Raw genomic sequence first — 23,808 nt, 5'->3', positions numbered from 1 at the left:
TCTAATGTACCTAGCCTACACATCCCTGAACACTACAGACAATATTTTTTTACATGACCAATCTACCTATCCTGCATATCTTTGAACTGTAGGATGAATTTGGAACACCCAGTGGAAATCCAAGCAGACCTGAAGAGAATGTACAAATTCCCTACAGAGAGTTACCCAAGACTGGAATCAAACCCAGGTCCCTGGACCATAAATTGAGACTTTAATCTATCAATCTGATGCTGGCACTTTAAGTGATCTGTAGTGTGGGATTTACTACCTTGTTTTATTAACATATAGTCATGACTGTTGCCTGCAAATTACTATATTTTTCAGCAATCTAAGTTACTACTTTATCAGCAGTGTCATGGAGTGCATGCTGTTCCCCTTAGTAAGCCTTCTCTCCCTGAATGTGAAACTGCCCCATGTGCACCAAATTTACCTGGTTGCTGTTCCTGCTGTTGAATTTTGGCCTGCATTTGCCTGATTCTGTTTTTTGCATTACCTAGCTCTTCATTAAGCATTACATTTTCAACTTCTCTCCCTTTCGCTTGTTCCATACAATTGGCAATTGCTTTCGCCTTACATAATCTGGGGATATGCACCCCTCCCAACAATTTTACCCATCAGATCTTAGACCCAATACTACTTATATGGCCCACTTGGGCCACTTCCTATTTAGATATTTTCTGAGGGGTTATTCCCACTCTGAGCAGTCTCCATTGTTTTGCAATCCTGTTCCTCCCTGGTTCACCTAAAGGGTAGGGAAGCAACCAGGGTAGGGGTCCAGCTTATGCAAACCTTCTGTCTAACCAGACTGTCTGAGTAAATTGCACAAGAGATAAGTAACTCGCCCCCTCTTAAACCCGACTTGTAGAATTTACCCTTTTTCCTTGAGAAGCCTCGCTTCAAAACCCTGCAGTTCTTTTTGGCATGCCCCACAGACTCACCATGTCAATTACTGGTCAGTTGCCTCTATCCCCACTCACCCACCTGAATCCTGGTTGTCATGTAGAACAGTGCCATCTTAAGTCAGGCTCAGGCTGGATATTCAGGAAGGCTGGTGAAGTTCGACTTCGGTGTAACCATTGGCCACTTTGAGATGTCGAGGTTGTCCGTGCTTTGGACATTCGACCAGTTTCTGCATAAACTTATTTTACTTGGGCAGTATACTTGTAAAATGAGCAAAAGTGTAGGAGTCAACTTGCAATTCAATGGAATTTTATTCATAAATATACTTAAGACACAAAGGGGCCATCTAGCCAAATATTATCAAAAACACCACCCCTTCATAATAAAACTTCCGATTCTTTCATTAATTGCTTTAGCTATTGAGTTGTATCAATTGTTACAAAGCCTCGAGAAAAAATGAAACTGGACATATCACTTGGCATCAACAGCGGCATCGGAAAAGACGACATCTGAAACAGCCCCGTAGGTCCTGCAAGTCCTTTTTGCGAAAATCTGGGGACTAGTGACAAAATTGACACAGCTGTCTCATAGACTGGTCAAGCAGCAGCCTGATAGTCACATTCATGGAATAGCCTGGATACAATGTTTCAGACACCACAATCACCATCCCTAGCTATGTCCTGTCTCACCAGCAGGACAGACCCAGCAAAGGTGGCAGTACAGTGGTATACAGCCATGAGGCAGTTGCCCTGTGAATCCTCAACATTGACTCTAGACTCCATAACTTCTCATGGCTCCAGGTTAAACAAGAGCAAGGAAATCTCCTGCTCATTACCATGTACGATTTTCCCTAGCCTGATGAATCAGTACTCCTCCATGTTGAACAACAGTTGGAGGAAGCACTAAGGGTGAAAGGGGTGCAAAATGTGCTCTGGGGTGTGAGATTTCAATGCCCACCACTAAGAGTGGGTCAGTAGTAGCATTACTGATTGAGCTAGTCGGGTCCTAAAATTCATAGCTGCCAGACTGGGTCTGTGGCAGGTAATGAAGGAACCAACAAGAAGGAAAATCATACTCAACTTCATTCTTACCAATCTGCAGGCTGTAAATGCATCCATCCACAAAAGTACCAGTAAGAGTGACCCTGGCATAATACTTGTGAAGACAAAGTCCTGCCTTCACACTGAGAATATCCTCCATCGTGTTGTGTGGCACTTAACAACATGCTAATTGAGACAGACTTCAAACAGATCTAGCAACTCAAGACTGGGCATCCATGAGGTACTGTACAGAATTGTACTCCAGAACAAGCTACAACCTCATGGCCCAGCATATTCCCCACTAAACTATTACCATCAAGCCAGGGGACCAACACTGGTTGAATGGAAAGTCCAGGAGGTCATGCCAGGAGCAGACGCAGGTATATCTAAAAATGAGATGTCAACCTGGTGAAGCTACCAAACAGGACTATTTGCATACCGAATAGCATAAGCAAGAAGTGATAGAGTTAAGCAATCCCAGAACCAATAGTTCAGATCTCAACAATCGAATGGTGGTGGACAATTAAACAATTCACTGTAGAAGAAGACTTTGCAAATAGCCCCATCCTTAATGATAGAAGAGGCCGACACATCAGTGCAAAAAAGAAGACTGTAATATTTGCAGCAATCTTCAGCCAGAACTGCAAAGTGAAAGATCCATCTTGGCCTCCTCAAGTGATCCCTGTATACAGCATCAGCCAATTTGATTCACTTCACATGATACCAAGAAATGGTGGAGACATTGGATACCACAAGTCTATAGCTCCTGACAACATTCTAGCAATAATACCCAAACGTGCGCTCTAGAACTTGCTGCTCCATGATGCCAAGCTGTTCCAGTACAGTTAGAACCTTGACATCTACCCAACAATGTGGAAAATTGCTCAGCTTTGTCCTACACAAAAGAAAAACGGACAAATCCAATCTGGTTAATCACTGCTCCATCAGTCTATTCTCAACCATCAATAAATAGATGGAAAGCATCATCAAAAATGCAATCAAGCCGAATCTTCTTAGCAATAACTTGTTCAGTGACACCCAGCTTGGGTTCTGCTAGGGCCACTCAACTCTTCATCTCATTACAGCCTTGGTTCAAACATGGACTAAAGAGTTGAATTTCCTAGATGACATGAGAGTGATTGCCCTTGACATCACAGCCACATTTGACCATATGTGGCATCAAGGAGCACCAGAAAAACTGAAATCAATGGGCATCAGGGGACATACTCTCTGCTGGTTGGAGTCACACATGATACATAGGAAGATGGATGCAATTGTTGGAGGCCAGTCATCTCAGCTCCTGGACAACTCTGCAAGAGTTCCTCAGGATATTGTCTTTGGCCCAACCATCTTCAGCTGCTTTATCAATGATCTTCCTTTCATCATAAGGTCAGAAGTGGAGATGTTCGCTGATGATTGCACAATTGTCACTGCTCAGACACTGAAGCCATCCATGTCCAAATGAAGCAAGATATGGACCACTTTTCACTGATTATTGCACCATGTTCAGCATCATTTGCGACTCTTCAGATAACGAAGCAGTTCATGTTCAAAAGCAACAAGATCTAGACAATATCCAGGTTTGGGCTGACAAGTGGCAAGTAACATTCCCACCACATAAAAGCCATGCAATGACAGTAAGAGACAATCTAAACACTGCCCCTTGAAATTCATCGGTATTACCATCACTCAATCCTCCACTATCAACATCCAGTGGCGGGGGGGAAGGAGTGGGCATTACCAATGATCAGAAACTCAACTGGACTCACCATATAAACACAAGAACACATCAGAGGCTAGGAATATTGCAGAGAATAATTCACCTCCTGACTCCTCAAAGCCTCTCCACCAAGGCACAAGCCAGGAGTGATAGAATACCTCCACTTGCGTAGATGATAGAACTCCAACTTAAGAAACTGGACACCATTCAGAACAAAGCAGCCTTCTTGACTGGCATCGTATCCACAAGCATCCATTCTCTCCACCACTGACACTCAGTAGCAACAATGAGTTCTATCTACCAGTTGCATGGCAGAAATTCACCAAGGATCCTTAGCCAGTGCCTTCCAAATCCACTATCACTTCCATCTAGAAGGACAGAGTCAGCAGATACATGGGAGTACGACCAGCTGCAAATTCTCATTGAAGCCACTTACCATTGTGACTTGGAAATATATCACCGTTTCTTCATTGTCACTGGGTCAAAGTCTGGAATTTCCTCCCTAACGGCATTGTGGATCAATCTACAGCACGGACTATGGTTCAAGAAGGCAACTGAACACTACCTTCTCAAGGGCAGCTGGAGAAGGGTGATAAATGCTGGCCAGCTAGGGATACCCACACCCCATGAGTGAATAAAACAAAACCAATCATAATTCTTATCAAAACTAATATTAGCTACCAGACTAGGACCAGGTACTACTCATGAAGGTGAACTTGGCCAGGCTGTGTAGTTAGCTCTGATGAATTTTGTGAAGGTCAGTCTCTAATGTGGTCATCTTCTATCTCTCTCCTGATGGTTGAAGCTCCTCTGCTGGGCCAGGTTGAGTCTTTGCTGAGGGTTGGTTGTTATATCCCTCTTTTCTGCACCTTTTCAGAATGTTCACTGACCCTCAGCCAGTCAAACTTCCAGATCATGGACACCCGAATTCCGTCCTCTGATGTGTCGAGAGCATATCCACTTCTCCATGGTCATAGCAGGAAACTGAGGTTCCAGCGTGTTTCCCTTTTCTATACATGGTCATGGTGGGAACCTGAAGCTCCAATGAAACCACTTGCCATACTCAAATACACAAACTAGTCTACTTTTACAGGACGAGCCCGGGCATGCCCTTACAGACTTTTGTCTTAAGCAGATGCTTTGTGCTTGACCTGTCTTGAAACTACCATCAAGCTTGGCTGCTCTAATGTTATCCATTGCGGTTTCAGGTCTAGCCATTCAGGCTCTGGCCTACCTGGCCACAGGGCAAACACATAAGCATGCTATAGTTCCACCTACTAATTCTGGATGGAATTAGTGTGTCCACTCACTGTCTGAGAGTCATCAGTCTGTCTATCTGTAGCCACGAGTTAGTCAGAAGTCTAGACATTTGTGTCTTAGGAAATGAATCCAATCTACCTAATGTTAGAACAAGTTGAACAGCAGAACAGTTAATGTATCCTGTTCTCCTAACTGATTAATAAATTACCTAATGTCACTAAAGATCAAGCTTCTTCAGCTGACATTTACTAGTGGTTCATCCTTCACTACAACCTACCCACAGACCTATAGTCTGGTGACAGCAACAAACCAAGGGAAGAGTATTACTATAAAATGGCAGCAGCATGGATTCCTTTTATCTGAATACCATAGCAGAAAGGAGGCCAACGTCTCTGACATATAGAAGTGGAGATTCACTAGAATAATACAACGGTGGAGGGATTTCAGAAATGTGAAGAGAAAGTGGGGTCAGTCTCCTGAACAACAGTGATGGTCAAGACTGAAAACAAAAGCTTCAGCTCTGATGAAGAGTCACGTGTACTTGAAGTGTTAGCTTTATCTCCTTCCAAGGATGCTGCCTGACCTGCTGTGATCTCCAGCATTTTTTTCATTTTCAGTACAAATTCCAGAGTCTGCAGTAATTTGCTCCTACAGTAATGATCAAGAGGTGATTAAATGAAGATGTTCAAAAACAGCGAGGGTTTTGAAGTAAAAAGAAACATGTGGGTCAGTAACCATAGATCATAGAGCTGAAATAATTGATTAGGAACTTGAGTGGAATTAAGGATACCTTATCAGGGTTACTGACACTCAAATGACTTGCCTAAACTAATGGTAAAATCACAGCCCATTGAAACACTTCCAAAGCAAATGGACATGATGTGGGAGGATACAAATTTGCAGGGTTATGGTGACAAAGCTAGGTTGTTGGATTATGTTGTGCTGTTCTTTTGATGAGCTACCCTCGGCATGGTGAGCCAAATGGTCTCCTTCTGTGCTTTAAGATACAGTGATTATGATGGAAAATTGTTTCAATATATCAGCAACTGAACATTCCTAGAGTTGCACTATCTGTTTATCTAAGAAAATTAAACCTCATTTTTTCCAAAAATTAATTCATGAGACGTGGACATCAATGGCTCAGCCAGCACTTATTGTGTTTGCATTTATAGTATTTGGAGCAAGTAATGTGGCTTAGGCAAAATAAGTGAATTAATCCAGTGTATTAAGTTGCATGAGCTCAGACATGTTAGCAGAGCAAACAGGTGCCAAACAGAGGAGAAAGGATTAAAAGAGATGGTCATGACCCACAGGTACAAAAGAATCAGATAGGACAGTGAAACAATAACATTCCTATATGAATAATGTTATGCCCAGAGCAAATAGCTCCTTTCCAATCAGAAGAAGACAAGACGTGCCACCGTAAAATATAAAGCATTGTGCTGGGGCAATAACAGATAAGATGCTTCAGTAGATGAGGATTAGGCATCCTTTCAAAATTAGGATTAAGTCTATCGGTTTACCTCTCCCAATTCCTGTGCATATGCCTTGCTGTTAATTTACTCTTCAACCATCATAGATGGAATTTCACCACGGTTGGATGAATGGAATCATAAACATTATAGGTGATAGGTACATTCAAATAATGTAACACTCATGTAAAAGTAATTTAAGATCAATCAGCGATAGCAAGAACTGGAGTCAGAGACAACACAGTGTGAAGCTGGAGGAACACATTTTCTAAAGAAGATTCCTGACCCAAAACATCAACATCTGAAGCTGCCTGGCCTGCTGTGTTCTACCAGCTCCACACCGTATTGTATCTAAAATCAATGCTCTGTAACAATTTGGGGAGATCTATTTTTCCCACAGGCAAAGGGTATCTCCCTTGCATATGTATGAACGTGTGAAGTTTACAAATGTTTCCATATGATTTTTATCAGTCTAGATAAATTACAAGAAAACCTCCCCTTTCAATCATTGATGAATACTGAGCTTCGGTGGTGGATAGAGTGGACAATTGTGGATTTTGTGCCAATCAAGTGGGCTGCTTTATCCGGGCTGCGCGTTAAACTACTTGAGTGTTGCTGGAGATGCATTCAGTCAGGCAAGTCAGGACTGTTCCATCATACTCCTGATTTAAGCCTTGTAGATGGTGGAGAGTCTTGGGTGTGCAGAGGTGAGTTACTTGCTGCCAGATTCCTAGGCTCTGGCCAGCTCTTGTAGCCACAGTATTTATATGACTGGTTGAGTTCAGATTTTGGTCAATGTTAGCCTTCAGCACATTGATAATGCGGATTCAGAGACGTGGATGCCACTGAATGTCTAGAGGTGATGGTTAGCTTCTCTCTCCTTAGAAATGGTTATTACCTTGCACTTATGTGGCAGGAATGTTACTTGCCACTTTTCAGCTAAAGCTGGATATTATCCAGGTTTTCTGCTTTTGAGCATGGGCTGCACCTCAAAGATTACATTAAATTCATCTAACTCTTTAATGTTTTGCGGTTGATTGTATTTTGAGACAGGATATTATTGGCTAAGCTCAAAGACTTTCACCTAGTGAGAGGACTTGGCCAGAGTGAGTAAACAGATTGCTGTTATTCTGATACAGGACCCCTAAACTTAAGGATCAAATCTCAAAGGGATTTATCCCAACTGAATGTGCTAAAGTCATGAATGGCACCCAGAAGCAGTCACTTCACTGATGGCATAATTTTTGTTAACTTGGAAACTGAGCCCATGCTGTGGGAAGCAGAATGGGTCAATGCCTTAGATTACATTTCAAGCCCAACACTTATAGCTGGTCGGACTGCGAGCTGGCCTCATATCAGTGACTGCAGATGATACTTTTTCAAGAAATATTTATTAGACATATCAAAAATACAGGTCACACATCCTGGTAAGCTAGCTTCCATTTTCTAGTAAGGGAACCTCTGCATTAACTTGAAGGACACATACTTTGCTGCTTCTTTAATTGGAGGAGAATGATTTGCATATAAAATTATCATCCTGTGTTTAATTATTTAAAAAAACTTGAAAGAAAAATATTTTCTTGTTTTGACTGCATCTCCAAGCTCTCAAAATTCAATGGATGATCCAAGATGTCAAAATGACTGTGTGTGTATAGATTAAGGAATCCTTAAGGTTTCAGTCTCCATTGAAACTGTGTTTGAATGAGCACGGAAGCTGACAACCATGTGATATGCTTTCTGACCAACATGCCAGTAATCAATGTTGAAATATGAGATATTTGTGGGACCAGGTTTAAGGCACTGGGACAAGAGAATGCCATTTCATCACTCAGATCCCTCCACATTGACGTAGAGGAAAACTTGAAATAGAGCAGCTGAGCAAAATGATGTTTAAGATTACCATAACCCTACATTTTTTTAAACTAAGATGTCACCCTGATTAGGGGCTTCATCCTTATACTGAAATACCACGGTACTCACCAAATTGATTGAAAGAGCCTTCCCAAAAAGTAGGCTAAAACAAATAACTGTAGATGCTCTAGATCTGAAACAAAAAATGCCATTCTTCAGTCTGATGAAGAGCCACCAGACTCAAAAAGTTAACTTTGCTTTTTCCACCACAGGTGTTGTCAGATCTGCCGAGCTTCACCAACACTTACTGTTTTTGTTCCCAAACTCTAGAACCAGCTTTACTCTGTTGAAAGCTGTGGGAGCTGCCCTCTGCTCAATGACCAACATTCTCCTTGCCATAATATCTGCAGAAATCTTATATATACATACAAGTAGTATTGTCACCAACATGAAGAGTATAATTGACATCGGCTGGAGTATGCTGTTTGGGCATTCTTTACTGTTCACAAGCTCATGGCTGTTCTTCTATCTCACCTCCACAGTCCTGCACAGTCCTGCACACCTGAGGAACTTCATCATTGTACTTTTGAAAGTGTGCAGCCCACAATAGGTTTTATAATAACCTTGCAATACATATTTAAGTTGGTTATGTATTCTGCAAAATATCCCGAGGAGATTGGATCTGTTTTATGGACAACTAAAAATGCTCAAATTTTAAAGTTTTGGCATCATTTCTTTAGAGATTTTTGATATACCGAGCATCTACAGGCAGAATATTGCCACTTCTGGGGCTGTGAGATTTCTGTTACTTCTCTGTGGATATCTGAGAGTGAATTATAATAATATTGCATTTTTTATTCTCACTTTGTCATACTTTCCATTTTAGACTTCTAAGAACCTGGAAAGATTTATTCCATTTATATATCTCTATGGAGACGTTGTTGTAAAGTGCCAATTGTTCAATCACAGTCCTTCGAGTACCTAGATTTGCATCTCCTCTGTGAAATGCATATGTTTACTAACTAGAATCTGTTCTTTTTTCCATTCAGATTTCAATAGCAAGATGGTACTCTCGGTCCCATACAGTGCTGGAATTATAAGGGGTATTGTGGCCACAGAATTCTCAGCGCCTGACCTGTTCTTAAAGCCATAGTATATATGACTGGCCTAGTTCAGATTCTAGTCAACAGTCTAGATAATGAGAAATTCAACAATGGTAATCCCATTGAATAACAACCTGTTAGATCCTCTCTTGCTGGTGATGGTTATCGCCTTGCATTTGTACAATGCAAATTCTGCGGTGTGTTACACACCTCCTGACTTCCCAAAGCCTGTCCACAATCTACAAGGCACAAATCAGAAATGTGATAGAATATTGCCCTCTTGCCTGGATTAGTGCAGTTCCAACAACACCCAAAACGCTCAACACTATCCAGGGTAAAGCCATCCGCTTAATTGCTATTTCATCTGACATCTTATCATAAATTGTCTTCACTAATGATGCACAGTGTTAGCAATATGAAATGCCACAATCAGCAAGGGTTCTTAGACAGACATAGCTCCTTCGCTGTTGTTATGTCAAAATCCTAGAACATCTGCCTTAACAACACTATTGATGCATCTACATTGAAAGGACTGCAGCCACTCAAAAAGGTAGTTCATCACTGCCTTCCCAAGGGCCACTGATGATGATTGACAAATACTGGACTTCAGAAATGCTCAGATCCTAAGGAGAAGTTTTTTTTTAAAGAAGAAGGTGTAGCGACATTGTAGAGTGCCCTATTTGAGGTTGTGACTTAAACAGAGGCCATATGGACGACAATAAAAGGTTGTGATTAAAGATGCATAACATGCATATCTTATAATGTTTGATTTGGATTCCAAGGCAAATGTAAATGGGCGTGTGTCTGTTAGGTGAAGATTTTTTTTAAATGGTCAGCAAGTCAAATATATTTGTTCCAAGAAATTGTGAGTGCCTGGGAGAACTCCTGTGGTATTAATAGATAAAATATTTATACTGTTGGGTTTATGATGGCATAGTTAAACTGTTATGGTATTTAGTTTAGGTTTGACTTCAGAATTGAACATTTAAGCTTTAGTTGAGAAGAATTTAGAGATCAGTCGAAAAAGAACAGTTTTTCTCCTTTGCAGGTAGGACAGGGGGTAAGTAGGAAAGGAACGACTCCTTCAAAAATAATTTGCATTCTTCCATCTTTCCTCACAAAAACTGTTACTTCAAATTTTCCCCCACACCCACTCTGCCAGAAAAATTATCAACTCTTCAATTTCCAGAGACTTGTCTACTGCTAGGTGTTGTGGTCAGGTACATCTGTGTTGCTTAACAGCTGGGTCCTGATGGATGATCCAGAAATAGGGCCGCACCGCTAGGGAGATTCCATATCCAGTTTCTGTCCACTATTCATTGTAATTATTACTATTCATTAATCATTCTCAGCCATATGGGAAAGATTAGCTTAGACTTCAGCCAGCTTTGCAACTGCCCCAGCAGATACCCATGTTCCTCCAAAAGGATTGAAACAAGTTGAGTGCAAAGGTGGTTTATGCCTCTAATCCTTCCTTTGAGCTGAGCTTGTGGCCATTCTGCCTGCCTCTGCCTGATCAAAACAGTTCAGTTGAGAATCAGCTCCTTTCCTACATTACAACAGTAATAGCACTTCAAATAAGCAGTTCAATGGCTGTTTAAAGTGTTTCAGGATAATCTGGTGGTCATGATGGGTTCTCTATAAAAACAAATTCTCTATAAAAACAAATCTTTCTTTGTCTTCCTTAACTAGCTGTTTATCGATAGTGTTCCCATCTGTAATCCATGTACCACACTACTGATATCAATCACTATTGCCCTATAGCTGTTAAGTATGAGTAGCGAGCGTCAATATGTTCACCTAGCTTTGTGCTGATCACCGTTTAATAAATGCTGCTTATGTTTGAAGATTTTTGACTACCTTCTTTAAAGGATATAGATTTATTAGGTGCATGCCTGAAAAATTCCAAATGAAATCATGTTTATTCAAGGTCATAATTATTCACTGGTTACTACCATCGGTGCTAGGAACAAATGATAATCGAAGATTATGGAGGTGCTGGTGTCAAAGGGTGAAACAAGCTTTAATACTGTAGATTCAAGAACCACTGCAAAAGTGAGAAATCTGAATTTATAGGGTTTTCCATGATCACAGGACCTCCAAAGTGTTTTCTAGCCAACTAAATGCATTCAAAGTGTTGCAACTTAGAATAAGGGCAGCCAGATTTTACTAATGATGCTGATTAAAGGGCACATCTTGGTTGGAAAATCCTTGATAAATTCCCTGCTTTTCTTGAAATGGTGTCATATGAGATATTTTATATTCACATGAGAAGGGAGGCAGGATTTCTGTTTAAGGTTTCTTCAGCAAGATGGCATGTCTGACAATCTAGCACTCTCTCAGTACTAGATAACACTCAGATGTTTTTGGATGGGATCTGAATCTGTATTGGAAAAAGAGGCAAGAGAGGTGCCTCTAGAATAATGAGATAATGAAGATGGAACAGCAACATCAGTAGCTATCACCGGAGACCGAGAGGGAAGAAGGAACAGCCTATAACAGAGGCAGATGTATTTACCTTCAAGTGTTGATTGAGCTCTAGCCTAAGTAAAGGGGTCATTCTTAAGTTGAGGAAAACCTTCCTAATATAGAACAGACCACACGTTACTCGAAGCGACAGCCAAACATTGTTCAAAAGTGGAAGCAAATAACAACCTACTGAGACACAGCTTGAATAATATTTTTAAAATTCCATCTGTGTAATTTCTGAAATGTTGAACTTTGCAAGGTCTCAAATTAAATATTTCTGACATGCATGAGTTACCACAAACATGATAAAAGTTGTTTTGCATATGAATCGTACTGAGCATAATTGTCATGGATACTGTAGAATTCAGAGACAGTATTGGACAAAAGACTGCAGATGCTTCCATGTCATCAAGTTCTAACTGCTACTGGATCACCCTTTAAGGGCATTTATAGAATCATAGTATTGTTCAGCACAGTAGGAGGCTATATGGTCCATTGTGTCTGTGCCAGCTCTTTGAAAGAGCTCTCCAATTGCTCATACTCCCGTGGTTTCTCCCCACAGTCTTTTTCATGCATGTATCCCTTATACAGGTAATTATTAAATCCACTTCCACAGCACCTACAAGTAGTGCAGACTAGATCACAACAATTTGTCCGATTAAGAAAATTCTTCCTCATCTTCCCTCTTGTTTCTTTTGTGTCAATTATCTACATTCACATTTCTGATTACCCATTCTACTGTCAGTACAAACAGTTTCCTTAAATATTAAGACAGCCATTCTTATCCCCTTAACCATCTCTTGTATAAAGGAGACAATCCCATGTTCTGTCATTTCTCCAGATAATTGTAGCTCGTTCCTGGTTTTACGAATTAATTTCCATCGTCATGGTAACCATCATAACAGGGTAATTGATAGTCTCCATGGTAGTTTCAAGTTGTTAACACAGTGTCTCTCAGTGACTGGTTCAGTTGGAGCCTTTGATTTCCAAACTCTGCCTTCCAGGAGAAACAAAAAAGATGCAATTATTGGAAGCGTGGTGATTTCTTTTGGACTCTCAGCCCTTTCATTTGCCCTTAGACCTCTCATTTGGCATTGAATCATTGAATCCTCATTGAATAATTGAATCATATGGTCATGGATTCAAGTCTCACTTCAGGACTTAAACACAGATTCAAGTTTGACACTTTAGTGCAGGACTGAGGCAGTGCTCTGTTGTCCAAGGTGACAATAGAGGACATGTTAAATTGCCCATAGTGTTCAGGGATGTGTAGATTAGGGGGATGTATCTGGATGGGATGCTCTGAGTGTCGGTGTGGACTGGTTGGGCCGAAGGGCCTGTTTCCACACTTTAGGGATTCTATGACACTTTTCTGATGTGATGTTAAACTGAGGCCCTCTTCAGATGATTATAAAACAATATGTGGCTCTATTTTGAAGATGAGCAGGGGATTCTCCTCAGTGTCCTGGCCAGTAAATATTATTCAACACAAAAAGTCAATGATCTGTTCATTATCTCATTGCTGTTTGTCAGAGCTTGTATGCACACAAATTGAATGCTATCTTTTCAACATCAATACACAGATGACACTTCAAAGACAGTATCAGAAATATGAGGAAATATACCCCATTTGCCTGGATGAGTTCAGCTCCAGTAAAACTCAAGAAACTTGACACCATCTGGGACAAAGCAGCCTAATTGATTGGCATACATCCACAAGTATCCACTCCCTCCACCACCGATGTTGCACTACAGAAATTCACCAAAAATCCTTAGAAAGCACCTACCAAACACATGACCACTTCAATCCAGAGGAACAAGGGCATCGATACATAGGAACACCACCCCACAAGCTCCCCACAAAGCTACTCACTGCCCTGACTTGGAAATATATCATGGTTTTTTCACTGTTGTGGCATTGAAATACTGGAATTATGGATCTACCTACAGCAGATGGACTGCAGAAGTTCAAGAAGGCAGCTCACCACTATCTTTTCAATGCCAACTCGGGATGAGCAATAAATGCTGGTCAGCCAGTGATTCCAATGACCCACGAGTGAATTAAATAAAAACATTGACTCAGAGTCCACCAGTCATGAAAAGTTAATGTAAGCCTTTCTTTCCTTTTCAGTCCAAAGATAGAAATTATAAACATCATTATTTGCAAAAAGGGTGAGAGTAGTTAGAAATTGCAAGTAGTACAGGCAACAGCAAAAGTGGAGTACTCCAATGCAATGTATTGTTGTGTCGTACAGATCCATATGCTGTCCACCCATAGGGACCATAGGCATGTCTCTGTTAGAGAGAAAGAGAGCCAAGTGTGCCATAGCTTGAGGGTCACCATTTTGGCTGAAAATATTGTCTCCCATTCTTTACAACCATCTGTACGTATGGACAAACACACTGGTTAGCTAATAGGCAATTAGGAGACAGTGTTGGACTGTTTGCAATATGATTTGATGTTTTTTCATGTTTATTAGTAACTAACTAAAATAACTAAAAAGCATAACTAAAATGTTGTATTACCATATACCTATTTGACAAACTTACACGGTAGTGTAAAACACTCTCTGCTGGCATGGATCAACATAAAAAGACAGGTTCAAAAAATATTGCAGCATCTTCTGTAATGTACAAGAAGCAAAAACATTTGATTGCAATGTTTTAAACCAGCTGACCTCACATACTGTCAAATACAAGCATTACACAGTGGTTGCATAGTTACCAGTGAGCTTGAAGGTTGCAGGCTAAAATTGCACTGTATAATGTAGACTAGGACTGCAAAACAGGACTCAGGTACTGTCATGTTATTGAAGATATCTCCTGTATTATTCTAAAAAATGTATTTTTATCCACAAATCTTCTTTTACAAGTACAGTACTGCCAAATCCAATCATGAATAATAGTGGACAAATAAACAACTGATCAGAGAAGGAGTCTCTGCAAATATTTTTAGCTACCATGTTAGCAAACCCAGCACATTAGTGCAAATGACAAGACTGAAGCATTTACAACCGCCTTCAGCCAGAAATGACAAGTGGATGATTGATTTTGTCTTATTCCTGAGGTCTCCAGCATCACAGATGTCAATCTTTACTAATTTGATTTCCATATCAAGGAATAGCTGAAGGCACTGCAAAGGCTATGGGTCCTGACAACATCTGGAAGACCTGTGCTCAAGAATGATGATGTGAAGATGCCAGTATTGGACTGGAGTGGACAAAGTCAAAAGTCACACGACACCAGGTTATAGTTCAGCAGGTTTATTTGAAATCACAAGCTTTCGAAGTGCTGCTCCTTCATCAGGTGAAGGAGCACCCACTTTACCTGATGAAGGAGTAGCTCTCCGAAAGCTTGTGATTTCAAATAAACCTAGATCATAGATCATAGAATCCCTACAGTGTGTAACCAGGCCATTTGGCCCAACAAGTCCACACTAACTCTCCGAACAGCATCCCACCCAGAATCACCCCTACCCTATCATTGTAACCCTGCATTTCCAATGGCTAATCCACCTAACGTACACATCCCTGGACACAATGGGCAATTTAGCATGCCCAATCCGCCTAACCTGCACATCTTTGGACTGTGGGAGCAAACTGGAACTCCTGGCAGAAACCCATGTAGACACGGGGAGAATGTGCAAACTCCACACAGACAATCGCCGAGGATGCTGTGAGGCAGCAGTGCTAACCACCGAGCCACCGTGCCACCCTTGTTGGACTATAACCTGGTGTTGTGTGACTTCTGATTTGCTCCAGACTGAAACATGCCTCTTCATTGAGCTGCTTGAGGGCAACTATAATTCCCACCTAACAATAAGGAAAATTTCTCAGGTATGTCCTACCCACCGAAAGCAGAACAATTTCACTTCTGCCGAATACAACCTACTTGTGATCATCAGTGTTGAGAATGCCATCAAGTTTGCACTCATCCAACAAAAGCCCACTCACAGACACAAACTTTAGGCTCTGCTAGAACTATTCAAGAGGTTTTAAGTGCCAATTGAGTCTGGTCATCGTGAGGTTGTGTGTTTCCTTGCTGTATCTTACCAAACTCATGTCATTAACTATCTACCCATGCCCATGGCATCAATCACATCTGATTCTGAACGCATCTTACCACACAAAGTTTCCAGAACAAATCACCACTACAGAACACCCCAGAATTGATCAGCATCCCTGGTACAGGTGGCATTTTTTAAAAGCCATTGTGCAGCAAAACACTGTCAGTCTGACATTTATGCCAGAGCTGGCAGACATGGGGAAATTTGTTGCTGCCTTTGCCATAGCTGACCTGGAGGTCCTGCTGGATGGAATGGTGTACAAGCAGGTCATTCCACTTTCCCTAGGACTAGCACCAGGCCATTATACCAGGCTATGCCAACCTGGTCAGAGGTTGCCACCAGAGTCATTACAGTCTCAGCTGTCTGGATGAATGCCCAGCACTGTCAGAAGAAAGTCAATAATTTTCTCCACTGCACCACAGTAAGTGTCACCATCTTTTCTCTGACACCTTACACACACTCTGTCTCTGTTACTGTACCCATCTCACACCAATGCTCATGTACTGTCACTCTTACTATTTCCTACAACATCTTGCCTCACTCGGTCTCACCCAACCCAACCTACAACACCACGAACTGACTTACTCAGCTAGAGGAAATGGTATTGAGTGTGATAGATTCTGGGTCCCCTGTATTTCTTCCACAACCTGAGGGAACCTTCAGCTGTGACCACTTCACTTTGATCAGCAGCTACTGGAGTTTGCTGCTAGTCCTGGGTTTCTCGTGTAATTTTTTCTCCTCCATTTCTCTGCATCTTCATTACATGATGGGCACTGTGACGATTACCCCTGCTGTGGCTGAATCTGTTGCTTATGGTTCCCATGAGCTTAATTGGGGAATATCAGAAACAAAACTATTCCTTAGTATTGTGAGCAGTCAGCATTCACACCACACACCAGTGATGCATTTAGTATAATCGGCCATATAGTTAGACATGGAGGACATTGAAAAGGAGAGTATCTACATAAACCTAGGACACAGAAACCTTACTCCAATGAATGCAGCACAAGCTATTATACAGAAATTCTGTAGGTGAGTGTCAGTGCAGTAAGATTACTGATATGTTGCCCCTCCACCTTCCATATCACCCAGGGAAAGACAGCATTGCATGTTGGTGAATATTTACAGTAAATCAGCTCTGTGCCCGTGTGTAGATGTTGAGATCTTGGATTGTCTTTGTGAATTGTGTCCCACGTACAAAATTTTAAGTTCATCTGTGATTACTTCTGCTTCACAGAGATCACTATGAGCAATGGAAAGGTTAAGATTGTTTGGGACCAGGATTTGTATCCCAAACAGTTTGACACTGCATTGCACATGCAAGAGAGTATAATTACAGATTCTAATTACAATGAAAGTGCCTGATTAATGCAATTACCCCTTGAAGGATTTCGCATCCCTCACAAATAGAGCTCATGTGTTCAGACAGAAAAAAAAAATTATTCTACCCTCCTGGATGTGGTGGCAGCCATATTTCATTTCCATTGAGCATTTCCTCTCTCAATGAGGATGGAAGGAAACTCAGACTATGCTTCACAGGCAGAGTCACAGTCTCAGCCTGGTGTGTTGGAGAACCTACAAATCTTCTTTCTTGTACTCCCTGTTGCACCCATCAGCCCTGATCTTCCTTCATCATCACAACATGCTGGCTCTTGCCTCTACAACTGACCTGCCCAACCTCCCAAGCACAATGGTAACCTCTGATAGCCCCCCATTGACTTTCAGTGAACAGACCTCCAGGTTGACCATGGTCCATTTCCTTTGACTGTCAGATGAGCAAACAGACACTCTGACTGATTTTTCTGCAGCTCCCTGTTTGGCTTACTGCTAACGCTCACACTGGTTGCCCTAGGACTTGCAGTACTAGCTGTGGCCCACTCCATGAACTGGAAACCAGGGGCCTAATCATACCAAGTGGCTGACTGACTATGTCCAAGCCCTTGATCTGAGATCTGAATCTGCTGTTAGTTGATTGCGGTGGGACTGCCTGACTGATAGCAGTCCCCCTTGACTTGACTGAATGAGGCACAACCATTTTGCTGAAGGACATGCAGTGTATTTTCTATGTAAGCTGCTGGTGCAAACTGGAGGTGTGACATTGATGTAGCATGGTACCATGGATCAAGATGTCCACCTCCTTGCCTGACAAATACCAACAACCATGACAAGCTGCCTGACTTTGTGCCTGCACTAAAAAGCAATTCAAAACAGAACTAGTACGACCTGCCGATGCTGGAGTCAGAGATAACACAGTGTGGAGCTGGAGGAACACAGCAGGCCAGGCAACATGAGAGGAGCAGGAGGAGCAGAGGAGCAGAAGAGCAGGAAAGCTGACGTTTCGAGTCGGGACCCTTCTTCAGAAAAATGAAGAAGGGTCCCGACCCGAAACATCAGATTTCCTGCTCCTCTGCTCCTCCTGCTCCTCTGATGCTGCTTGGCGTGCTGTGTTCCTCCAGGTCCACACTGTGTTATCAAAGCAGAAGTGTTGTAGGCAATAAGTCCTGAATGAAGTGGAAAAGCACGCAAAGAAATGACAAGGCATTGATTCTGTGAGAACCCAAGATGGGTTCTTGTCCCTGCTCACAAAGTGTCCTGACAGCAGCATTACAATAAAAGGAATCGATGCTCTCCAAACTGCTGCATTGAAGTGGATTACTGTATTAAAAATGAGTCAGAGATGTGTCATGATAATGTGGTGAGGCTGATGCATGTCTGATGACAGTTGCCATAGATGGGGAAGGGGGTTCAAGAAATCACGACTCATGTAGTAGGCCTTGGGATTGTGTCAAAGATGGAAGCCTGAAGGAGGAAATGGTAATTTGGAGATGCCAGGTACCCACTCTAACTTTCACGTCAGAAATTGTGGCCACCTATTTTCTCTCTTTTACATGGGAGAATAGCAAACCGCATATAAATTCAGTAAGCTTTAAGGTACTGATGGATAAGGATAGATGCAGTTGTCAGGTGAAGATGCTAAATTGGAGGAAGGCTAATTTTAACAATATTAGGCAGGAAATGAAGAATGTAGATTGGAGGCAGATGTTTGAGGGCAAATCAACATATGGTATGTGGGAGGCTTTCAAGTGTAAGTTTCTGGGAATTCAGGACCGGCATGTTCCTTTAAGGATGAAGGATAAGTATGGCAAGTTTTGGAAACCTTGGATAACGAGAGATATTGTGACCCTAATCAAAAAGAAAAAGGAAGCATTTATCAAGGCTAGGAGGCTGGGAACACACAAAGCAAGGGTGGAATATAAGGAAATTCGAAAGAAACTTAAGCAAGGAATCAGGAGGGCTAAAAGGGGTCATGAAAAGTCATTGGCCAACAGGATTAAGGAAAATCCCCAGGCTTTTTATACATATATAAAGAGCAAGACCCAGGCAGAGGGTTGGCCCACTCAAGGACAAGGGAGGGAATTTATGTGTGGAGCCAGTAGAAATGGGCAAAAAAATTAAATGAGCACTTTGAGTCAGTATTCATCATAGAGAAGGACTTGGTGGATGATGAGTCTGGGGAAGGGTGTGCAGATAATTTGGGTCATGTTGAGATCAAAAGGGAGGAGGTATTGGGGGTCTTGAAAAACATTAAGGTAGACAAGTCCCCAGGGCCTTATGGGATATACTCCAGAATACTAAGGGAGGCAAGGGAGGAAACTGTTGGGGCCTTGAGGGCAATTTTTGTATCCTCACTGGCTACGGGGGAGGTTCCAGTGGATTGGAGAATAGCTAATGTTGTTCCTTTGTCTGAGAATGGTGGAAAGGATAATCCAGCTCATTATAGGCCAGTGAGCCTTACGTCACTGGTAGGGAAATTATTGGAGAGGATTCTTTGAGACAGGATTTACTCCCACATGGAAATCAGTGGGAGTATTAGTGAGAGGCAACATGGTTTTGTAAAGGGGAGGTCGTGTCTCACAAACTTGGTTGAGATTTTTGAAGGAGTGACCAAGATGATCGATGAGGGTAGGGCAGTGGATGTTGTCTACATTGCCTTCAGTAAGGCCTTTGACAATTCCCTCATGGCTGGCTGATACAGAAGGTAAAGTCGCATGGGGTCAGAAGTGAGCTTGCAAGATGTATAAAAAAACTGGCACAGTCATAGAAGACAGAGGGCAGCAGTGGAAGAGTGTGTTTCTGAATGGAGGGCTGTGAGTAGTGGGGTTATTCAGGGATCAGTGTTGGGCCCTTTGGTGTTTGTAATATATATAAATGATTTGGAGGAGAATGTAGCTGGTCTGGTTAGTAAGCTTGCCGATGACACAAAGGTTGGTGGAATTGCAGATAGCGATGAGGACTGTCAAAGGATACATCTGGATATAGATCGGTTTGTGACTTGGGCAGAGAAATGGCAGATGGAGTTTAATATGGAAAAATGTGAGATAATGCACTTTGGAAAGTCTAATCTAGGAAAGTATACAGTAAATGGCAGAACCCTTAAGAGTACTGATAGGCAGAAGGATCTGGGTGTACAGATACACAGATCACTGAAAGTGGCAACACTGGTGGAAAAGGTAGTCAACAAAGCATATGGCATGCTTGCCTTCATCAGCCGGGACATTGAGTTTAAAAATTGGCAGGTAACATTGCAGCTTTATAGAACCTTAGTTAGGCCATATTTGGAATTTTGTGTTCAATTCTGGCCATCACACTACCAGCAGGATGTGGTGGCTTTGGAGAGGGTACAGAAAAGATTTACCAGGATGTTGCCTGGTGTGGAGAGCATTAGCTATGAGGAGAGGTTGGAGAAACTTGGGTTGTTCTCACTGGAATGACAGAGGTTGAGGGGGGGCCTGATAGAGGTCTACAAGATTATGAAGGGCATGGACAGACTGGACAGTCAAAAGCTTTTTCCCAGGTTGGAAGAGTCAGTTACCAGGGGCCATGGGTTTAAAGTGCAAGGGGCAAGGTTTAAAGGCAATGTACGAGGCAAGTATTTTTACACAGAGGATAGTGGGTGCCTGGAACTCACTGCCGGGGAAGGTAGTGGAAGCAGATACTATAGTAATTTATAAAGGGCGTATTGACAAATACATAAATAGGATGGGAATAGAGGGATATGGTCCCTGAAGGGGCAGGGGACTTCAGTTGTGACGGGCAGCATGTCGGTGTAGGCTTGGCGGGCCGAAGGGCCTGTTCGTGTACTGAAAGTTTCTTTGTTATTTGTTCTTTAAATGACTGAAATTAGGTACTACTGAGATTTTAATGCACGCAAATAATCCTCTCACTGTGTATTAGCACATTTCTCATCATGTCATTCTGATCATTATCTGGGTACAGTTATCATCGTATGTTACACACACATTTACTGACTGATTGAACACCACATTAACTCTATGACACAGCAAAAGTAACTTATATCAAAAGGTCACATGTCATGATGTCATGTAATTATCTTAAAGGTATGGTCATTGTCTGGTCTCAAATCCATGCCACAATAAAACACTGACGTCATTCCAACCTTGGTCCAAACATGATCAAAAGAGGTGAACTGCAGAAGTGAGGTGGGAGTGACTGTTCTTAAGATAGCGTTTGTCCAAGCGTGCCATTAAAGAGGTCTAGCAAAATTAACATCAATGAGAATTGGGGGAAAACAGTCTGCTGACTGGAGTCAAATCTATGCAGAGAAAGGTGACTATTGTTTACAAAAACAAAGAACAAAGAAGCAGCTCTATAAAACTCTGGTTAGACCACACTTGGAATATTGTGTTCCGTTCTGGTCACCTCATTACAGGAAAGATGTTGAAGCTTTAGAGAGGATGCAGAGGAGATTTACCAGGATGCTGCCTGGACTGGAGGGATGGTCTTATGAGGAAAGTTTGAGGGAGCTGGGGCTTTTTTCATTGGAGCGAAGAAGGATGAGTGGTGACTTGATAGAGGTTTACAAGATATTGAGAGGCATAGATAGAGTGGATAGTCACAAACTTTGTCCCAGGATGGAAATGACTATTACAAAGGGGCATAATTTTAAGGTGATTGGAGGAAGGTATAGGGGAGATGTCAGAGGTAGGTTCTTCACACAGAGAGTGGTGGGCGTGTGGAATGCGCTGCCGGCAGTGGTAATGGAGTCAGATACTTTAGAGACTTTTAAATGACTCTTGGATAGACACATGGAGGATACTAAAATGTAGGGTATGCAGGGTAGATTGATCTTAGTAGGACAATAGGTTGGCACAACATAGTGGGCCGAAGGGCCTGTACTGTGTTGTACTGTTCTATGTTCTAACTGTGCGTACGAGAAATCAGAAACTATAACAGGCACTGTTGGATAAACTCAGAAGGTCTGACAGGATTTGTGGAAAGAAAGCAGCGTTAACATTGTGTGTCCAGCAACCTTCTTCAGAACAGAACAGTCACTGGACCCAAAACATTAACTCTGATTTCTCTGCATAGGTGATGAGCCAGACCTCCTGAGTTTTCCCAGCAATTTCTGTTTTTGTTTCTGATTTCCAATGCCCACCATTCTTTGGGGTTTTCTATGATAATCATCTTCTTTTGTACTAAGTTAGCAGAATGTTTTACCCCTGATTCCCATTGACTTCAATCTTGCTAGATCTCCTTGATGCCACACTTGGTTAAACACTGCCTTGTTGACAAGGATAGTCACTCTCATCTCAGCCTCTTTTGTTCATAGTATAGTGGTTGGAGGTCAGTCATTTCAGCTGTAGGACATCACTGAATGAGTTCCTTAGGCAGCGTTTTAGGCACAGCCATCCATAGTTACTTTATTAATGGCCTTCCTTCCATCATCAGGTAAGTAGTGGGGATGTTTGCTAATGTTTGCACAATGTTCAGTACTGTTGGTGAATGCTCAGATACTGGCACAGACCATGTTCACATGCAATAAAACATGGACAGTAGTAAAGCTCGTGCTGACAAGTGGCAAGTGGCAGTCATGCCGTACAAGTGCCAGATTATGACCATAGAAAATAGGGGCAGGAGTAGGCCATTCGTCCCATTAAGCCTGCTCTGCTATTCAATAACATCTCCAACAAGAAACAGTATAACCATCATCCTTGACATTCACTAATGCTGCCACTATCACCATCCTGTGGTTTACCATTGACTAGAAACTGAACTGGACCAGCCATTTTAATACAGTAGTAAATTAGAGCAGGTCAGATGTTAGGAATGCTGCGCTGAGTAACTTACCTCCTGACTTCCCAAATCTGTTCACCGTTGACAGGGCACAAGTCTCCACTTTCTCAAATGATTGTTAATCCAGGAACACTCAAAGAGTTCATCCCATCCAGGATAACCCAATTTCTATTTGATTGCTACCCTATCCATTATCTTCAACACTCACTCTCTTCACCACTTGCACATAGTGACAGCAAACGTGCATCATTCTGAGATCAGCTTTCATGACTTCATGTCTAAATCAGATTAAAGTAGTTCATAAGAAGTGCTAAAACTTCAAAGGCATGTAAAACTCTATTACTTGATGTCAATTCATTTGTTTTGGTGCTTTCAGAAGAGACACTAAACCAAGACTTGCCTTCCCTTCAGATGGCTATAAAAGAACCCATGTTATAGTAATCTGAGCAGGGAAGTTCCTGCTGTGAGAGAATCATGCAGCACAGAAGGCCATTGGGCTCATTGTGTCTGTGCTGGCAATTCTAAAGAGCTCTTTCCAATTAGTTCCACTACATTGCTATTGCCTCATAGTCCTGTGTATGTTTTTCTGTTTAACTGAAAGTCTAATTACCTTTTGAATGCTTAATTTAAAACCAAATAATGAAAAGATAGCATTCTCACATGTTGCACTAGCCAAATATTTAATTCAGTAAACAAGGGAATACATGTGCATAATGTTAATCTAGTGTGTTGGATCGAAACACAGAGCACCAAGTTCATTAAAGATTAAACTGCAGTAATCTTACCTAAATATATATTTCATAAAGACATAAAGTATTTCATAAAGGACTTG

Source organism: Rhincodon typus, chromosome 5, assembly GCF_021869965.1.
Source record: "Rhincodon typus isolate 14 chromosome 5, sRhiTyp1.1, whole genome shotgun sequence".
In the NCBI taxonomy this organism is placed as follows: Eukaryota; Metazoa; Chordata; class Chondrichthyes; order Orectolobiformes; family Rhincodontidae; genus Rhincodon; species Rhincodon typus.
The sequence above is the reverse complement of the archived record's forward strand: the minus strand, read 5'-3'. Positions refer to the sequence as shown.